This window comes from Heterocephalus glaber, unplaced genomic scaffold (assembly GCF_053883595.1).
Source record: "Heterocephalus glaber isolate CG9 unplaced genomic scaffold, H.glaber_assembly_v1.0 deba00001600, whole genome shotgun sequence".
NCBI classification, from domain to species: Eukaryota; Metazoa; Chordata; class Mammalia; order Rodentia; family Bathyergidae; genus Heterocephalus; species Heterocephalus glaber.
The window spans coordinates 1,194,167-1,212,773 of NW_028258372.1; the positions used below are offsets into that span (position 1 = coordinate 1,194,167).

At 43.3% G+C, this 18,607-nt stretch overlaps 1 protein-coding gene across 1 annotated transcript in view; it reads left to right on the forward strand.

Annotated features, from left to right (window-relative positions):
* The window catches only part of LOC110350941 (uncharacterized), a 73,270-nt gene that overhangs the window by 15,679 nt on the left and 38,984 nt on the right, over nucleotides 1–18,607 (forward strand). Inside the window, exons 4-5 of the mRNA XM_087194223.1 lie at nucleotides 10,391–10,502; nucleotides 12,019–12,130. The gene's annotated coding sequence lies outside the window, so the exon portion shown is untranslated. The remainder of the gene's footprint in view (nucleotides 1–10,390; nucleotides 10,503–12,018; nucleotides 12,131–18,607) is intronic.

The following is an 18,607-nucleotide window of genomic DNA, read 5'->3' on the forward strand; positions in this document are numbered from 1 at the left end:
CTTGCAAAAACATTCTCTCCGACCCAAGAGGAGTGAGGTCCCTGGATGTGGCTTGTACTGTATCCTACCGAAGGACAAAGCAGCAGAAAGCTCATGTCCAGCTCCTCGACATCTGCGGTGGTGTGGTGGTATCATTCCTGCGTGCAGAAGGTGGGGTGCCCGACTTCACTTCTGTTGCTTTTGGGTCTCGGCCTCTGCCATCACCCACACCCCATTGTTCGCTTCTCATCAGAGCGCTCTGTAGTCTGGGTGCTCAATTAATCTTTCGCTGCGTGGGGGAGTTGCCAGTGCGAAGTTCTGCCAATGATCTATGACACCCTTTTCAACAAACATTAATTGAATGACATTTCTCTTTTCCCCAAATCATCCCTCTGTCCATTCTTATGCAACTTTTTGAGTTGCAAAAGGGTAGAAAGCAGACTTTCCTTCAATCACACATTTCGCCTAAGAAGGCAGCCTATGTGTTGGACATTATAAGATCTGCCATAGCCTTGTAGATCAGTCTAAATAGCCACCAGCTCAGCCAATATCCTAAACATAAGATAAACTAAGCTTCTTTTTTCTTCGTTCCCTAAAACCTCTTGCTTTTGTGAAGGCAGTCATTAAACGGCTAGATTCAGTGTTTAATTATTTTGGGGTACAAGTAGGAACGAGCAAGTTAAGGGAGAAACTGCAAAATTTTAAAAGTAGCCATTATTAAATCTTCAAGTTAAAAAGCTATGATCAGTTTTCTTTTTCTGTACTAATTTTCGATTGTTTTAAAATACTCAAAAGCGTATAATAGCACTATTAAGTAGAGAGCATAAATGGAGGTCTTTGAGGCCCTGTCGCTTGGTCAGTAAGATAAGATTTTTTAAAAATGGAACTGGAATCTGTTTTCAGCAGGTCAAAAGGCATTCATAATTACACTAATAACTTTTGAGAATCATGCTAATGAGGAAGGGAAAATAAAGGTCTTGACATTGCCTTGTTTGGTTGCCTTCTCTATTTTTAAAAATGTTGTTTAACCCTCGAGAATTTCTTAAGGAAGAGAAAAATCAATCTCCCTCAATGGGCAATGGTTTTCTTCCTCGGGAATATTGATGTGGACATCGACTTCTCCGTGGGCGAGTTATTTCCCTCGGACCCTTACTGGGAAGGGTTAGGTGACCAGTGTTTTAGGAGCCAGGAAGCCCTTTGGAGTGTAGTAGTCTCATCGGGGAGAGGCCAGCCTCTGAATAGAGGTGGGCTTGAGCAGTTTCACCTTTTGTGCTCTGAGTTACAGATTCCTACGGAATATATCCCTAGCTTAAACAGCATTGCCTCTCATCACTCTGCCTTTTAAGGTTGGTGCAGCCTTTTCATTGCTTCAGAGGGAGGAGCAGGCAGCTGAGGATGCTTCTCTTCTCCTCCTACCCCTCCTCCAAGTGTCCGCCAGGCTGTGTAGATCTGTGACTCAGGTAGGCAGGGGAATGTCTTCACGATGCTTGTACAATGGCACAATACTGGATGTTTACAATGTTGCAAGTGAACCAAATTTCTAGCTTACCAGAGAAACCATTATCTAAGGGAGCTTGTGGAGGGAGGGGCCAGGAAAGCACAGGGAATGTTGAATTCCTGTGAACATCACCCCCTAATTCACCTGTTACCCGTTTGGATTTTTCTAGGATATATTTTTTCAGCCCATTTTCTTAAAGGGCACATTTTCACAGGGCACATTTGAGCTTATTCATTCATGTACTTATGCATCAAAAATTAATTTACACTCTTATCATGTACCAGACATCATGCTCAACATTGGCAATACCAAGATAAATGAGACTCATCTGAGAAACTCATGGGGTTGACACAAAATATGCTGTAGCTCAGCTATTCAGGAGGCTGAGACAGGAGGATCAAGTTTGAAGCCAATCTGGGAAACTTCACAATACCCTGTTTCAAAATAAAATTTTGAAAAAAATTCAAAAGGTAAGGATGTAGCTCAGTGATAGTATGCTTGCTTAGTATGTACGAAGTCCGGGGTTCCATTCCCAGTATTGCAGAAATCAAAACCAAAACCAAAGTCAAAATTTAGGAGTACTTTAGGAAGTAAAGTTATCTTCATGGTAGTTTGCAGCATCAAGGGAGCAGCCCAGGAGGAGGTAAGGATACGCAAATAATGACCCATGCCATGTGCTTGGGAGAGGGATGCAAGTGAGTTCATGTGTCTAGTCCATGGGATTCGCTAAGTGTCCCCCAGAAAGGGAGAAGAAAGGAGACGTTTAACTCCATTGCCAATGTACACCAACAAACAATGGCCGGATGGCTCTTGTGTGCCATTTCTAGGGCTGCGTCCTGGCTGGGAGATCAAAGAGAAGTGTAGTGAGGGAGAAGACGGCAGGTAACGGGGAGCCAGAGGTGGCCTCTTCCCGCTGGGGTTGAGAAGGCAGGGTGCAAAGGCTTGTCCTGGAGACAAAGACAGGCTTGCTGTGGCGGTGGTGGCCTCGAAGGAGGGAAGAGACAGTGAGCCGGCATCATGTGTGACCTCTCAGTTTCCTCCACCTTCTAAATGTGCTGATTTGTGCAACTAGGAGGCCGTGCTGCGTCCTCTTCAGGGACAAAGGTACCAGTCTTCTGCTGGCATCACCTTCCGGTGTTGCCTGTTACAATGTTGCACCTTTGGTGCTGCCCCATAAACCTGGCTGAGCTCTTTTTACCCCACTCCCTTCCACACTCTGAAACCCTCCAGCCATCGGACGCCAGGTGACTTTCAGGAGGCTCACATTAGAATGCTCCTTCTGTGCCTATCAGAGAGGGTCATAAACTGGGAACTGTGGTGGTGTCGCTTCTGAACACTGTCCATAGTGCTTTTAGAATAAAGCTCAAGACCTTGATGCTGTCCTACAACAAGGGTCCCTAGCCCTAGGTACGTGGACAGTCTAGGCCCTGTTAGGAGTGAGTGGCAGGGCTTCTCCCCTGGACTGATGTGGCAGTGTAATCCCCATGTCTTATGTTAATGGATTAAGAGGGTGGAAAGTTAATCCCACTATTTGTTTAAAGGTAGGGCTTTTGGAGAGTGATTAGTTTAGACAAGCCCATTGGGGGGAGCCCTCATGATTGAATCTGATGGGCTTTAAGGAAAGGGAGAGAGACCATCCACACCACCCATCAGGATGTGATGTGGACAAGAGAGGCCCTCACCAGAGCCTGAACCTCCAGCCTTCAAAACCAGGAGCAAAATAGGCCTCTTTTCTTTATAAAAAAGCCTGCCTCTAGTATTTTGTTCGCCTCTAGTATTTAGTAACAAAATGCTGACTCAAACCCTCCCACTCCTTCTCCAGGCAAAGTCCTCCTTCTTCAGGGTCCATTGTAAAAGCCATTTGTTGGAGAAAGGCCTCTTTTATTCCCTAGGTTAGAATCCTAATTATCCGTGTTCATAACACCTACAGCTTTCTTTTATTCGGCTTAGCATAATCAAAATGAGTAAGTTATCTGTTCAAACAACAACACTCTTTAAACGCTTCATGGGCCCTCACCCCTGGGCATGTCTCCCTGCAGGACCGACAAAGCCCCTGTATTTTAGTAAGTGTGGCAGGCAACAAGAAACAAATACAGATATGATAGAATGTCAGGGCCTATGAATACCCTGGAAGGAAGTGAAGCTGTGGCAGGGCACAAGGAAAACAGAAGATGAGCTGAGGGGGCTGAGAGGGAAGGCTGTTCGGGGCAGAATCCCAACGCAGAGAGTGGAGTATCTAGAAAGTAGCTGACAAGCCTTTGTCAATGGGAAGCACACTGTGTCACAAAGATCCGAAGGAGAGGGGCAGAATGGGCGAACTGGGTTACAGCACACACTGATGTTATAATGCAGTGTAACAACGTACAGCGATGTTTCTCATCAGCTTCCCCAGGGCAACTGAGACAGGGTGAGTTACTCCTCAACCTTTCTCCGCCCAGATTCCCCACTAGGGCTGATTACACTCGCACCGGTCCAGCGATAGTTTTGCATACTTTAATTGCCGTGGGTAACATTGTAACTGATAGGTGAGTGAAATATTTAAGGTTTGAAGAATCAGTGTTCTAATCTGTTTCTGTTTACACCGATGATCAAGTGATCAACTATTTTGCAGGGAGGAGGAGGAGGAGCAGGAGGAGGAGGAGGAGGAGGAAGAGGAAGAAGAGGAGCAGGAGGTGGAGGAGTCGTCGTCTTCCTCCGCGCTGCTAAATAACTAAGGCAGCCAATCAGGGCTGGCAGACTCGGCGCGTGGCGGGTCAGGCGCTGTGCCGCAGACTTGTGGCTTCTCGCTTGATGCTTTCCCGTCTCCATCGCGATCCCCTTACCACTGGCGTTTAGTTTTCAGAGTGCTATTTTTCTTTCTTCATCGGGGCTCTGTGTGGCTTGGTCTTAAGGCCCTGGGTGCCACTTAAAAAAAAAAAATCTTCTTTACAAATATCCTAAAGATTAAATGATTTTGATTGGCAAATTTATTTCGTTTTATTTTGGTGGAGTTGGAAAAGAGGGGAATTCATGCTCTCGTCAATATACTCCCTAGTCGGAACTGGGTGTTGGGGTCAGTTTGAACGGAGGTGGAGCTGAATTGGGTCCATTCTGTAGGAAAAAGTTCTGGGGCAGACACTGAACAGCAGGAAGGAAACAAGGCCCCCAGTGGCTCCTTTGCTCTTCCCTGGGCCCCCTGTATGCCTTACCTGGTCTCGGTGAGATAGTCTTTTCTTTTGTGTGTCTGCATGTTACCAGGGACTGAGCCTCTCTTTGTTTTTAAATTTTGAGACAGGGTCTCACTAAGTTGCTAAGCTGCTCAGGCTGGACTTAAACTTGTGATCCTGCTACCACAGCCTCTCAGAGTGCTGGAATCTCAAGTGTGTGTCACCATGCCCAGTTCCAAAGGGCTTGTTACTGGTTCTGTACTTTAACTGTCAGCTTGTCACTCTCTTTTCTTTCTTTGTTAGACAGGGTCTCGATATGTAGCCCAGGCTGGCCTCGAACTTGCTGCAGTCCTCCTGACTCAGCCTCTCGAGTGATGAGATTACAGGTGTGTGCCACCATGCCTGGCCCTCTCCCTCTATTCCTGTGAGAAACACACATCAAAGTCCATCCTCCCAAGTTCATTTTGGCATTTATCCGCTGTGTGTTGGATTCATTCTCTCTCTCTCTCTCTCTGATTCTGCTTATCTCCCTGACCAGATCCCAGACTCCCCAACAAAATTTCCTTGCAACAAAAGTTGCTGCTTAATTTTCTCAGCCACTCCACATGGTGGCAATGAGGACTTCACATCGCTGGTCATGGAATCAGTTCATTCAAAGTTCAGAGAGAAATACAATCTACCTCGATTCCCCCCAGCTTCATTCAAAGCTATCAATTTCTAATTATACATTTATTTTTAACTTATTGACTGCTTCCCTTTTCCACAGATGGAAAGATGCATAAAAATTGGGAAATGTGGTGGCCCATGCCAAGCACTCGGTAGGCTGACAAGGGAAAAACATATGTCCAAGCCCTCCCTGGGCTACATAGTTAAGTTCAAGGCCAACGTGGATTAGAAGTGAGACCCTGTCTCAAGAAAAGCAAAGGCAGAAGCAGAAAGCTTGGGAAGCTTGTCCACTCTGCTGGCCAGGCTTCCCAGGGCGGCCCACATAGACTCTTTCCTGAGATGTCTGCGAATATCAGAGTGAGCATAGATAGAGGAAAGGAACACATTGCGGGCGTGTGTGTGGTTGTGTGTGTGGTCGTGTGTGTGTGTGGTCCCTCACTTTCAAGAAGTGAGATAAAGGCAAACTAGTGGTTTTTATCTGACTGTGGGCGAATTGGTACGGACTGAGAAATTCAATCAACTGTATTCATCGATTTTCATCTCTGGGGTGGAGGCATTAGACTAAACCCGGAATTCTTGGTCCCACCCATTTGTGGCACTAGAGAAGAAAAAGCCCTGACTTGGCCTGCTACACCAACCAGACTTTTGTCTTTGTCTCAGAGAAGGCTCCGCTGAACACTGGATTCCTTGCCCGGGGCCACAGTGACAAACCTGAAGCCCTCACTGCCTGGCTGCCGTCACAAAGCCCTTCAGAATGCCCCGGCCCCGGGCCAGCGGGCGTGGTCCCCCTGCCAGGGATGCAGCGCCCGACGGATTAGGGGCTAGTTCTGCTTTCTCTTCCTCCTCTCTTCCTCTTCTCCATCCTCTTACAAGTCAGTTTGGTTTACCTCGAAGTAAGGGATTAGCTCCGGCTGCCCCAAATAACATTTTAATTGGTGTCTTGGTCCAAACAAATGTGCAGCCTGTTTATTAACCCCAACAGTGCACATTTTCAACTTAAGTCGGATTCGGGGGGCAGGGGCTGTCTCACTGAAACTGCCGTGTGATGAGAAAGGGCTCTTTTCCGACCTTCATTTGGACCTTAATCTCTTTTAACTGTGTTCTCTTTATTAGCTACTCATAGCTCTGGCACAATACTAATTTCCCTGTTTCTAGACGTCAGTTTACAGTGGAATTTCACTCCTCCTCCTGCCTCCAAATGTAGCCATCAGAGCTTCATGTACCTGTTTGGGAAAGGGAAGGAAATACTTAAGAATTCTTAACTTTTTGGTTTAATTTAAATAGCTGCTCTGCAAAATGCCCTGTAGAACTTCTGATTATTTCTGAGGTCCATTGGGCTTGTGTATCAAAAGAATATACACTTAATTGTCAGAAAAACCTAAAGAACTCTTGAAACTGATTGCAAAGGATTTTCATCAACAGACCCACACTTATGAAATAAAGTGGTAGACTACGCTATTAGCTTAATATTTTAGACAAAACAATATATTTTTATTAGAAAACTTTAACCTTTTAGAGGACTGAATTATCCTGATAATTGCTTTAATTTCTTCATTCATTTTTATGCTTAAATATAACCAATGAGTAACCATAGAGAAAATACTTTTTTCCTTAATTATACCTTCTCAGTTTTTGCCATTGGTAAAATGATCCAAATTAGGAAGACAAGGAAAAGCACTTTATTCAATAACAATGGGAAAATGTGTTTCTCTATTTGGAGTCTACCTTAATATAGCAGAATGGTGTAGTTAGAAAAACAGTGCTTATGATCATGTGCTCAATTAAATTTATTATAGGTTTTTGTACTTTCTGGCATTACCATGAGTGCATATTAGTTATTATTCTTTATAACCTAATTGGAGGCTTTGTATCTAGTTACCGTTGTGTTCTTTGCTTAATACAATAGTTTGTTGATTGCAAAAATTTCATTTCTGTGACTTTGAAGTCCTAGAACTAGAATTGTCTTTGGAAGTGAGAGATTTCAGCCCAGCGTGGGGAGGGCGGGGGCCAGGTGCCCCCTGGGCTCAAGGAGGTGGGTAGCTGGGAACAGTCTCTGCTCCCTGTGGTGCTCCGTGGCACTAGCAGCATGTTGGCATGATAAACTCTGCCTTCATTTTCCTGGCTCAAACAATTAGTGGGATTGAATCAGAGTTCTCCTGGATCATAGTTTATTATACGTTATTAAATTCCATTATTCAAGAAGTTGCTGCTAAAATTATAAAACTTCCCAGCATCTCCCATAAACCCCCACCTCCTTTCCCATGTCTTTTCTGTTTATCATTTGCTTCTCTAATAGATCGAGTTTCTTTTTTTTTTTTCCTGTTGGTACTTATCAGGAGAGCTGAGAGCTAATTTGAAAATACATCTTTTAAAGGACAACAAGAAATGGGATGTGAAAAAAATGGATGAAGGTCCTTAATTAGTCCATTATTTGACACGCACGATTTAACATGGTATGCTTAGCACTGTGCATTCCCCAAAAGAACAAGGCTCTTTTTTTTGTCCCAAACTTTAACTCCCTCTCATTCATTATATTCCTTCTTGTCACTTTCCATTAGCTGATCATGACATCCTTTGCTGGAAGGGCGAGCAAGCAGATTACTTCCAAACTGGTGTAAGTGACACTCAAAAGCCTGGCCAAAGGGGCTTCTGTGATAGCAGCAAGCTCCCTAGCCCCTGGAGTTGGGGAATGTCATTTCAATAAGATATTGGAGTCCACTGTCACCTCGTTTCTGTAGCATGTTCTGCAGGAGAGGTAGCAATAGGTCTTTTGTTGGAACCTCTGGGCTCATATCTAATTTATTACTTTTGCTAATAATGACGACAAAAACAATGTAGTGTGCTAATCCGCTCTCCCTAGCATCTTGCCCTATATAGGTGAGGCTCATAAGTGACAGACCTGGGATATTAATTGAGGTCTGGTGAACCCCAAGTTCAGGCCTGTTTTGATGAGGGCCACACACCAGCTTCAAGGAGACTTTGATATTTGTTCCTGCATCTGAAGGGTAAAGAAATGATCAAAAATGAGTATTCACTTTAACACAACTGAAAAATATTCTATCTCCAGGGACTTGTAAATGGGAGCAGAGGATGATGGAATGAATCAGCCAGGATCTCACAAACACAGGTAGATGGTGCTAAGCAAAGAAAAAGCGGAGAATTAGACGCTCTGATCAGGTGAGCCTTAGAGACAGGAACTGCTCTCCAGCCTGGCTCCCCACAGACCTCTTCTGTTCCCAATGATCTGACTGTGGCAACAGATCCTCAGCCTTTAGATGGGGTTAACCTGGGCGGCCTCAGATTTGGATCTGAACAGCACTGGAACCAACCCTGGCTAACATCAACATCTGGCTTTGAATAGTTTTGGCCCCTGAGAAAACCATATTTTCTTTGCTAAGCAAATTTCAGCTTCTTTGCCCAATAAGCTTTGAAATGTTCTGATTATCAAATAAAGAATGTGGAATTGTGGGACAATTAATGAGCAATATGAGCAACATATTGAATGAGGTCAAAATCACCTGGTAGCTATAGTGTGTTCCTGAACTTCTCATCACTGTCACAAAATGCCTGAGAAAATCAGCTTCTAAAGGAAAAGTCTATTTTGACTCATAGTTCCAGAGAGTCCAGTCCATGGTCCTTTGGCCTATTGCTTTGGGTCTGTTGATGTCACGGCAGAATATCATGGCAGAGAAGAGACCACGTGGTAGAGCCAAGCTGCTCACCTCATGGCAGCCAGGAAACAAGGAAAACAGGAGAGAAAGGGGCTGGATCCCAGTGTCCCTTTCAAGACCCAATGATCTAACTTCCTTCTCATAGGCCCCACCTCCTAATGCTTCCACTTCCTCCCAATTGCACCACCAGCTGGAGACCAAGTCTTCAACCCATGAGCTCTTGGAGGACATTTAGGGTCTAAAAATCCTAACCCTAAAAACAATTGATAGCTTTCTAATGTACATCTTTCTAGTCTAGGTTATCCATACCTATGTGGGCCAGTAAAACACGATTGTTGTAAGGCTGGACTCAGAATCAGACTATCTGTATTTAAATCTAGATACTACTACTTGCAGTGTATGCTGACACATCTATTATCTGTGAAGTATGCCTCTCATTTGATTGTTGGGACAATTAATGAACTGGTAAATGTAAAATCACTGCCCCACGGGAATCTTTTTCTGCACTGCAGTTACTGTCACTTGTACCTGGGTCCAGTGTTCTTGGCTTCTTCCTCGCTCTGGCCTAGCCTCCTTGATGCCAAGCCACCGATAATTTCACCTCAGCCATGCTTCTGGCCCTTCTCAGCCCATCTCAGGCCAGCTTCTGCAGACACTTCATCAGGATTCTCTAGCTCTCAATTCCTGTCCACTTGATTGTGACTTTTAAGTCGTCATGTCCAGCAACTTGTTTTATTCTCACTCCTGTCCTACGCTTGATGTATTTCTGCATGGATGCCCTGCTTACTCGGCAAAACCAGTGCAAAACCTGAGCATCCCATCTTGTTCTTCCCTGTCCAGAACTCCCCTGTCCAACTTCTGGAGCGGATGGAGGTGGGGTCAGGAGTTTGTGATCCCAAAGAAAGGGGCAGTTGCAACACACAGTTTGGGGCCTCTGGAATGTCGGTGACAAAGTTCCATATGCAGATAACATAAGAGCAGGTTTACTTGTTTAAATCATTTTAAGCGTGGAAAAAGGGAGGTACTTATAAAGGATTTTATTTCTTTATTGTCTCTTTTAAAAGAAATTGTGTTATTAAGTCCATATTTCAGAAATCTTTCCATCACTGAAATCTGTCTTCTATCTATCTATCTACCTATCTATCTATCTATCTAATCGTCTATCTATCATCTATCATCTTAAACCAGAAGAGTGTGTACTAAGAGAGCAAATGGCCAACAACAGAAGTGGAGGAAGCGGGAATTACATTTAATAAAGCTGGAAGTTCACCTGGACCTTTCAGACTTAAAAAATAAGGTTGATTTTATGTGCCAAAGTCTTGAAAGGGGCTCGACAGCTTACGGCTTTGGTGTATTTTTCCAGATTGCAGGTGCCACTTTATGTTTTGCATAAACTGACTACATTTGCTTGTTCTTTGTATGTGTTTCAGAGGAAACCATTCGCTGCTTTCAGGAGGACAGAGAGTTCCTTGGCACTGGAGTGCTGCCGAGGAGGAGCAGTGGGTGCTCTGAGGAGGAGAGGGATCATCCCACGCTTCCTCGGTGAGGTGGGGTGCACAGGTTGGCCAAGGCTGTGGACCCTTCTCACCATGGGCAGTGCTGGCTGGGGAGCAGGCAGTGGGAAGGAAGCTCGGCCAAGGACCCCCAGGCACCTGCGTTCCCCTCTTATCTCCACGGATGACCATAGATTCTTGGTGCTTTTACATCGGTTATTTTAACATCTAGCTAATTTTTAATTATGTGATTTTGGAAGTTAAGTCCTCTGTGACTTAGTTTTATTTGAGGATTAAAAAACCTCACATCTTCTGGATGTTGTGAGGATTCCACGAGTTAGTCCACATAAAGGACTCAAAACAGGTTCATAGCGTATAGTAAGTGCTCAAGAAATTACTGCTGTGATTAACTTCAATTAGAATTTGCATTTCTTTCTTGTTTTCTACTGATCAATCCCATCATCATTATGTTCCTTAGGCTCTTTGGGCTACTTTTTGTGTGTAAGTGTGTGGCACTGGGAACTGAACCAGGGCCTTTGCACTGAGCTATGTTTCTAGTCCTTCTAAAAATTTTTTAAATTTTCAGACAAGGCCTCACTAAGTCACTAAGTTGCCCAGGGTGGACTCAAACTTGCATTCCTCCTCCTCAGACTCCCAGGCAACTGGGATCACAGGTGTGTGCCACCACTCAACTTCTTTGGGATGTTTTTATGGAAATAGACTAGTGGTAAAATTATAGGCTTTCTAGTCAGGCAGAGCCAAGCTGAAGTTCTGGAAGCAACATTTCATATCTATCTGTCCATGTATCTGTGTGACTATGGATCTGTGTCAGGGATGTCTTCATCCATGTATCCACTGATGTGCAAAGAAGTCATTTTCATACCATGGCTATTGTGAATCATACTGCAATGAACGTGGAAATGCAGATATCTCTTTGATATACTTATTCCATTTCCTTGCATATACATTCCCAAAAGAAGGATTGAAGTATCATATAGTAGGTCTAGTTTTTAATTTTTTCAGGAATCTCCATGATGAAAACTCAAATTTCTGAGCAGGCTTATTCTGAACTCAATACGATCAGGGTGGTTCAAAAGGAAGGGAATTATTGGGGCCAGAACAAAGACCTGATTCTTCTATTATGAGCCCCAGATGTAAATATCTTAGGCTCTACATTGGGAAAGATGTGGGAAGAAACTATTATTGTAGGGGCTGCCTTTTGGGGAGTAATGTGGCATTTGCACATTATAAGACATTAAAATTTTACATTTTTCCAAAAGTGTATTTTCATTTCTCCTCCTAAACTAAAAAGGGATAGAAGTTACATCAGTGAATGAAACAAAACTCTCTAAAATATTAATACTGTGTTATAGAATGGCCAAAAATGGTCTCACGCTTGCCAGTTTTGTTCAGTATGGTGAGTGGTCCCTGCTAAAAACTGAATGAAGAGGAAATAACTCAGCACTTGAATCATGGACCCCCAAAGCCAATGTGAAACTTTAAAAAACGAAGAACATGAAACACAAAATAGTAGCAGTTTTACCAATATTGTATTTGCCTTTCAGATCCATCTTGATCTCTTCCTGTCACTGCATATCACTGCCAATGGTGGGAGAGAGATGGAGTTTGAGTTGAAGGAAAAGTGCAGAAGTGAGGTCCTCTCTGGATCTGGAGAAGGTGACCATCCCCCTTCTGTCTTGACCCCGTGCTTAGAAATTGCTTAGAGAGTAGAGCACTAGGATTAATTATCATTAGCAGTAAAGCATAGGAAAGTCAGATCGAACAAGAGACAAAGAGGAAGTGCATGTCAAAAGACAAAGGAAGAGCTAGGCATAGTGGCACACCCCATGCAATCCCAGCACTCTGGGAGGCTGAGGCAGGAGAATTGTAAGTTTGAGTTCAGCCTGGCCAACTCAGTGAGACCCTGTCTCAAAATGAAATATAAAAAAAGGTTTGGGGCTGTAGCTCAGTGTGAAGGGGCTGGGTCCAGTCTCCAGTATGAGGGAAGAAAGAGAGCAAGGAAGGGGAAGGGTGGAAAGAAAAGGAGGAAGCTGTATTATTTAAGAGAGAGAAAATTTTATAGCAGCAAAAGAGAACTTTACAGTAATGTATCAAAGATGGCCGGTTGACCAGGGAGGGGAAATCTTCCTCATCCCCAAGTAGACTTGTTTCTGGGAAACAATTGCTCAGCCAATGTCCACCTTTCCTTCACCTCCTCTACATCTTCTCGCTGGAGGATGCCGAGGGGAGCGTGGTGCCGTCCACACATAGTTTTACAGCCCCAGCATCCCTGAATCACTGCTCAGAACAATGTCCGCCTTCAACCTTTTGAGTGAGGAATGAATTTTGCTATGCTAAGCCATTGAGCTTTTGCAGGTTGCTTGTCATACCCGTGGGCATCACCCACACTAACTGACACAGACACCGATGCTGAAGGGAGCTCAGAAATAGTGGCTTTTTCTTTTCATCTTTGCTTATCAGTGAATTATTTCCTATTATCTTCTTAGTCTTCTACTACCTTGTCCAAAACAGTCAATAACAACTGACACATGGTATTTTTCGTCTACAAGTTCAAGAGTCTGGTGGCCTGACTTTCCAGTTATGAGAGACAGTGGTTTTGCAGAGTGCTTTTCCACTGTGTGATGTTGGCCTCTGGCCTCCCAGCTGAGGTACCTGCTTCTGGCATCCCACAGCCTGACCACAGAGCCACTGCCACATATTTTGGTACCAAGGATAATCATCAGGTTTGATCAGAAAGTAGCAGCGTGATACGCTGCAATGAGGTGCCGTACCACATCCTGTCTGGGGACACAAACAGGAAGACTGGTCTCACTTTCCCTTGCCATCTCCTTGGGGCCATGAGACCAAGTCTTTACAACTGAGTGTGGTGCCATCTGTGATCCGAGAGAGAGAAGGAGAGTGTGCCTGTGTGTGTGGGCATGTGTGTGTGCATGCCTGCACATGTGCATGTGTGTGTGCTTTCTCTTCTTCCATAGCTATCTTGGCAGACGTGATCCTTATATATGACTGCAAGGTCGAAGCCACTCAGCCTACATCCTGAACAAGAGATAACCTTCATTTTGCTATAGTATTATGAGTCTGGGGTTTATTTGTTACTGAAACATGCCTATCCAATCCTAACTGATGTACCTTATTTCAGTGAGGAAGGAAATCGATTTAGGAATTTAGAGGGTGTGCAGAATCAATTGGAGGGCTGAGGAGTGAAAGTGAAGGAGGCTCCTGCCAATTTTCAGGGAATTTGAAATGATGGAATCCCCAGGAAGCCAAGTTACCATCCGTTATCTCTGCTGTAGCACCGAAGAGGGTGATTTTCAGAACAATGCTCACAGGTGATATACGCTCTGTGCTTGCCATCTGCAGAGAACACACCCCTACCTGTAGATATTGACAGAGGAAAACGTTATTTTTCTCTTCCATCTTCCGGTGATTCCAAGAGCGCCTCTTGAAGGCAGATGATAGCTAGAACCCTACTGGCAAGGGAATCTGGGAAATGTAGTTTCCAGGCTTTCAACCCCTGTGGCATGGGAGGAGCTTAGCAGGGTAAGGATGGGTCTGACTCATCTCAGCCCGAAGAAATTTGGCACAAGGGCTCCTTGTCCATCCTGCAGGAAACTCCAGTGGTCGTCCCTCCATCACCTATCATTTTTAAAATCTCCTTGAAAACAGATCTTAATCAATTCCTTATCTCCAGGACCAGACAATATCAATCAAATGTTTCACATTGATTTGAATGGAATAGCAACAGAATAATAAAAGATGGAAAGCTGTCCCCATGTGTTTAAGTTAGATTTCAAGATCTTCTGCCCACGAAACCTGCACTTCTCCCAAAAGACTGTCCTGGATTCTGCCCCAGCTTGCATGGTTTTCCTCCTTAGCTTGCTCATGGTGAGTAGGCAGAGCAGCTTGCCCAAAAAGTGGCCTTGAACTTGAGCTCTCATTTCTGTCTACATTGCCAAAAGGAGGAAAACTTGTCAATTATGTGGCTTATTGGATCCACAGACATTGACAATCAAGTGTAAAATTTTTAACTGCATTATCAAGTTGATTGTGTAGAGTTAAAGCCTGTCTATATTTTATTCATTTGGTTTGAACACAGCCTAACTCTGTTTCGGAATTGGAGAGTTCGTGAGTTTATACTGGGGCCAAAGGGAGAGTATTCTGAATCAAAGAGGTGGGCTGGATTTGTGCATGAAGAGAGACCCGGGAAACCAGACACAGTGGATAGTCAGGAAGGGAGGACCAGACCTAGTTTAATTTCATCTGAAAAGGCACAAAGATTAAATACACCCTCTTGAAATTTATTTTCCTTACCAAGAAATAAAAAGGGTCAAGCTATTGTGCCTGTGGTTAGAATGATGGTAGAGTGACTCAGACTTATTTACAACCATTAAAGAACTGAAAGATACAGACCATGTCATAACGGGTCTTCTTACCATTATGAAGTGGCGACCACAGCCCCGCTGAGGAGCAGCGTGTGCACAATAGCAACATTATGTGATGATGTCACAGCTGCTGGTGTCCAGCACTTAGCCTCTCTCCTCCATCCCCACCCACCCTGAGCTCTGGCTGTGTTTGTTTTGTAGCATTACCTGGATCAAAGTCTCTTTTACAAAATTAAAAGAATAGAGAAAAGGGCCAGAATGTCAAGCTCCACAAAGCCAGTTTCCCTGGTTACTCATGATGCTTATTGGTTAATATATTTTCTTCTACTTTGCACCTAGAATCATCGCCTAAACACAATCATGAGTTTACTTTTCGAAAAGGGAAGTAGGGCATTGAGCAATCACCTAATGAATGCTGTCAAGATGGGCAGTGAATTTGGAAAATTCCACTCTCAAAAGAATAACTTTCTCTATTCTGTAGCAGATTTCCTCTTGGCTTTAATTATCCACAGAGTTGTCCAATTTTCTGACCGTCTTTACTACTGTTGATGTCACCTAAATAGTTCATTTAATTTATTTCATGTGGGTTCATTTGGTAACCTTTTATTTAAAATGGCTCCTTTTAGCAATCCATTTACTTAATCAATACACCCTGGTGTGACTATCTGGTATTATTGTTAAAAATTACTCTAAATCTAGTGATATGATGAAACAATGGATTGTTATCACTCCTGGTTCTTAAGGTTGGTGACTCAGCTGGGCAGCTCCTGTGCATAGTCTTTTCTGTGGTTGCTACTATCTGAAGGTTTCTTCACTCATGTTTGCCATTGGGCGACTCATGAATCTTTCTCTCTCTCTGTCTCTCTCTCCACATGCTTAGCTTGAGCTTCTGTACAGTTTGTGGGGTTCTTGGTTATCAGATTTCTTACATTGTGACAGGCATCCTCCAAATAGTCTAAGAAATGCTGAAGAACCTGCAGAGATGCATAACTTCAGCTTGGGTGGTTACACAGATCATTTACTCCATCTTCCATTTACTCCATCTTCCATTTACTCAGGCAGTCATTGGTGAACTCAGATTCTAGGCACTGGAAAACTGGATTCTACATCACCAGAGAGTGATGGTTTGTGCATTTGAGAAGAAAAGAAGTGGTCATCTTAGAGAGAAGCTACCAGAAGTACCTATTATGTAGCAAGTGCTATGCAAGGGGTTGAGGGCACATGTTAACAAAACAGACATAGCCTGCCCTTGTGGCCATTGTTTTGCTTTAGTTGGATTTGACAATCTTCACAATCAGGTGGTGGGCAATGAATATAACACTAAATCTACTTATTGATGAAAATACCAGCTCTTCTGATCGTATAACATCTGGCCATTTTGACTTTCTCAATAACCAGACTAAATGAAATCTGTAGGTATCTGCTCCATAATCTGAAGATCACGAACTGATTCCTTCATATATTTAAAAAGTGCATTCTAGGGCTGGGAATTTAGCTCAGTGGTTTCACCGCCTGCTGCCCAAACGCAAGGACCCGAGTTTGATCCCTGGTACCCTCCCCCCGCCCAAAGTGCATTCTTTAGAATCTAGTCTGGGCAACATTGGGACATGAAGCTCCTGAGAAAAATGTCAGGTTCCTTGTGGGCATGGTGGCTGAGGTTAGCTTCGTAAGCTTACTATACAGATTAAATAAAAAGCTGGGAAGTCAGCTTCCACTCTTGCTAGGAGTGGTGCTCATGTGCAGGGGCGACTTGTGACAACCACAAAGCAAGACTCCAGATGAGAAGGACAGTTTTGATTTCCCTCCTGGGAATTATATTTTGGAAAGAGGTAATCGATAGTGTGCCTCTGTTTTCTTCTCCCTTGCACCATTAAAGGAAGTGATCTAGGTTTGTTAAGTAAAAGGAGATTTCAGGACAGGAATGTTGACAGAAGAACTGGTGTTCAGCAATTCTCGAGTCTTATCATTTTTGGCATTGCTTTTGTCCATTCCGTGGTGTGACTGCGAGGGGCTGGGGGGCAGGCTCATGATGACACAAGAGATACCTTGACATTTCAGAAACAAAGGTCAAAGGCTGGAACAGCGCGAGAGCAGACAGAGTTCCTGGGTGCACATGTCGAGCCCCTGTCACCAAGCTCGCACCAGGTGACTTCGCCTGCTTATCTACATGTCCGTGTTGGCTCAGACAGCAGGAAAGGGCCTTATGGGAATATTTTAAGTCAAACAACAGCCACGACAGCACACCCTTTGCTTTACTTCCCCCAGTGTTTCAAGCAAACTAAGATTATATGTGTTTTTTATCAATTCATTAATGTTAACTTTTTGACTCTTACTGTATTGATATTGGTCCTTCTCCTATACTAGTGAATCTTGTGTCTCCAGGTGTGGTTTGCTAAATTAAACTTCTTTCCATTTTTTGGTATCAGTTTATTTATCTGAAATGTCTGCCCCTACTTTCTCTAGAAATTCACGGTAATCAGACTCTACTTATATCCCACTTTTCATTCTGCTGGCACAATGATATGTTATTTGGTGACTGCCAGTATATCACTTTATCATTTTTCATGGGCCCCAGATTTGCCTAGCCAGATGATAAACTGAATATCAGGGATTTCTCTCTATGTACAAATATACATCTAATACATGCGCATATATGCATGGGTGAAATGTGCAGAGGACACAATTCTCAACAAATGACCTGTTCTCTCCACGTTCCTCTGGTTTTTATAGGTTAAAGTCAAATAGACTATTTTGCAGTTACTTGGTGAATTGGAGCAATACATATGTCTAATGTGAAAAAAATGAAAACCCTCAAATTAATATTCACAAGGATGAGAATAATCTAGATTATTGCTCTTTTTATCCTATGGGAAAACTCTTTTCCTTAATTTATAACAACATACACACTTGAGCTATGCAAACACTTGTGATTGATTCTTTGGGAGTATTTTTCTGGAATTATGGATGTCTTTAACTCCTCAACTTGGGACTTCCAATCCTTTGCGTTTCCATATTGGCATTGTGGGAGTTTATCCAGACTTGTTTTTGTTGGCTGTGGAGGAATCACAGGGGCCAGAGAGGACTCTAAGCTTTTTCTCTACAATGCTCATCAATACCGTCCTCTCCTCTGAGTCCTTCCATGAACACACGATTTGAGTAGAAACTTGAGGCTGTTGTCACAAAAAATTTTGTGGCCAATATGTCACCCTACTGTTCTTTCTTCTAACCAGTTTGCTGTCCTTAAATCCTTTTATTTACAAAGCATGGTGCTGCCACTGCGTATTCAATCGATGAGGCCTTCCTAATTTGCCTGAGATCAGGGCCGTCAGGAAACCTTTTCAATCCTCCAGATACCACGAATTATTTTGACGTTCTTGATATTAACACAAAATAAAGCTTTCTTCTCATAATTAGGCATATACTTAAAATGCAAATACTGCTGGAAGCATTAATATAATGATAGGTCCTTATTCACAGAGGCTGGTAATGACTGATGGCAGATATTTTCCCGAAAACAGGTTTTGATTAGGACAAAGTAGTGATTGAGTTCTGACAAATGACATGACTGCATTCTTAAGTAGGGGTTCAGAAGGAGGGTTTCCACATTCCTTAGAGACTCCAAAGTTATACAGTAGTGTGCAGAAAGAAGACATTAAACTTTCTATTTATTTTAATTTTTATTTCATTTTAAACTATGAATTTGGGGTGCATATGTTCTTTTTTATTGACATATCGTAATTCTACATACTTA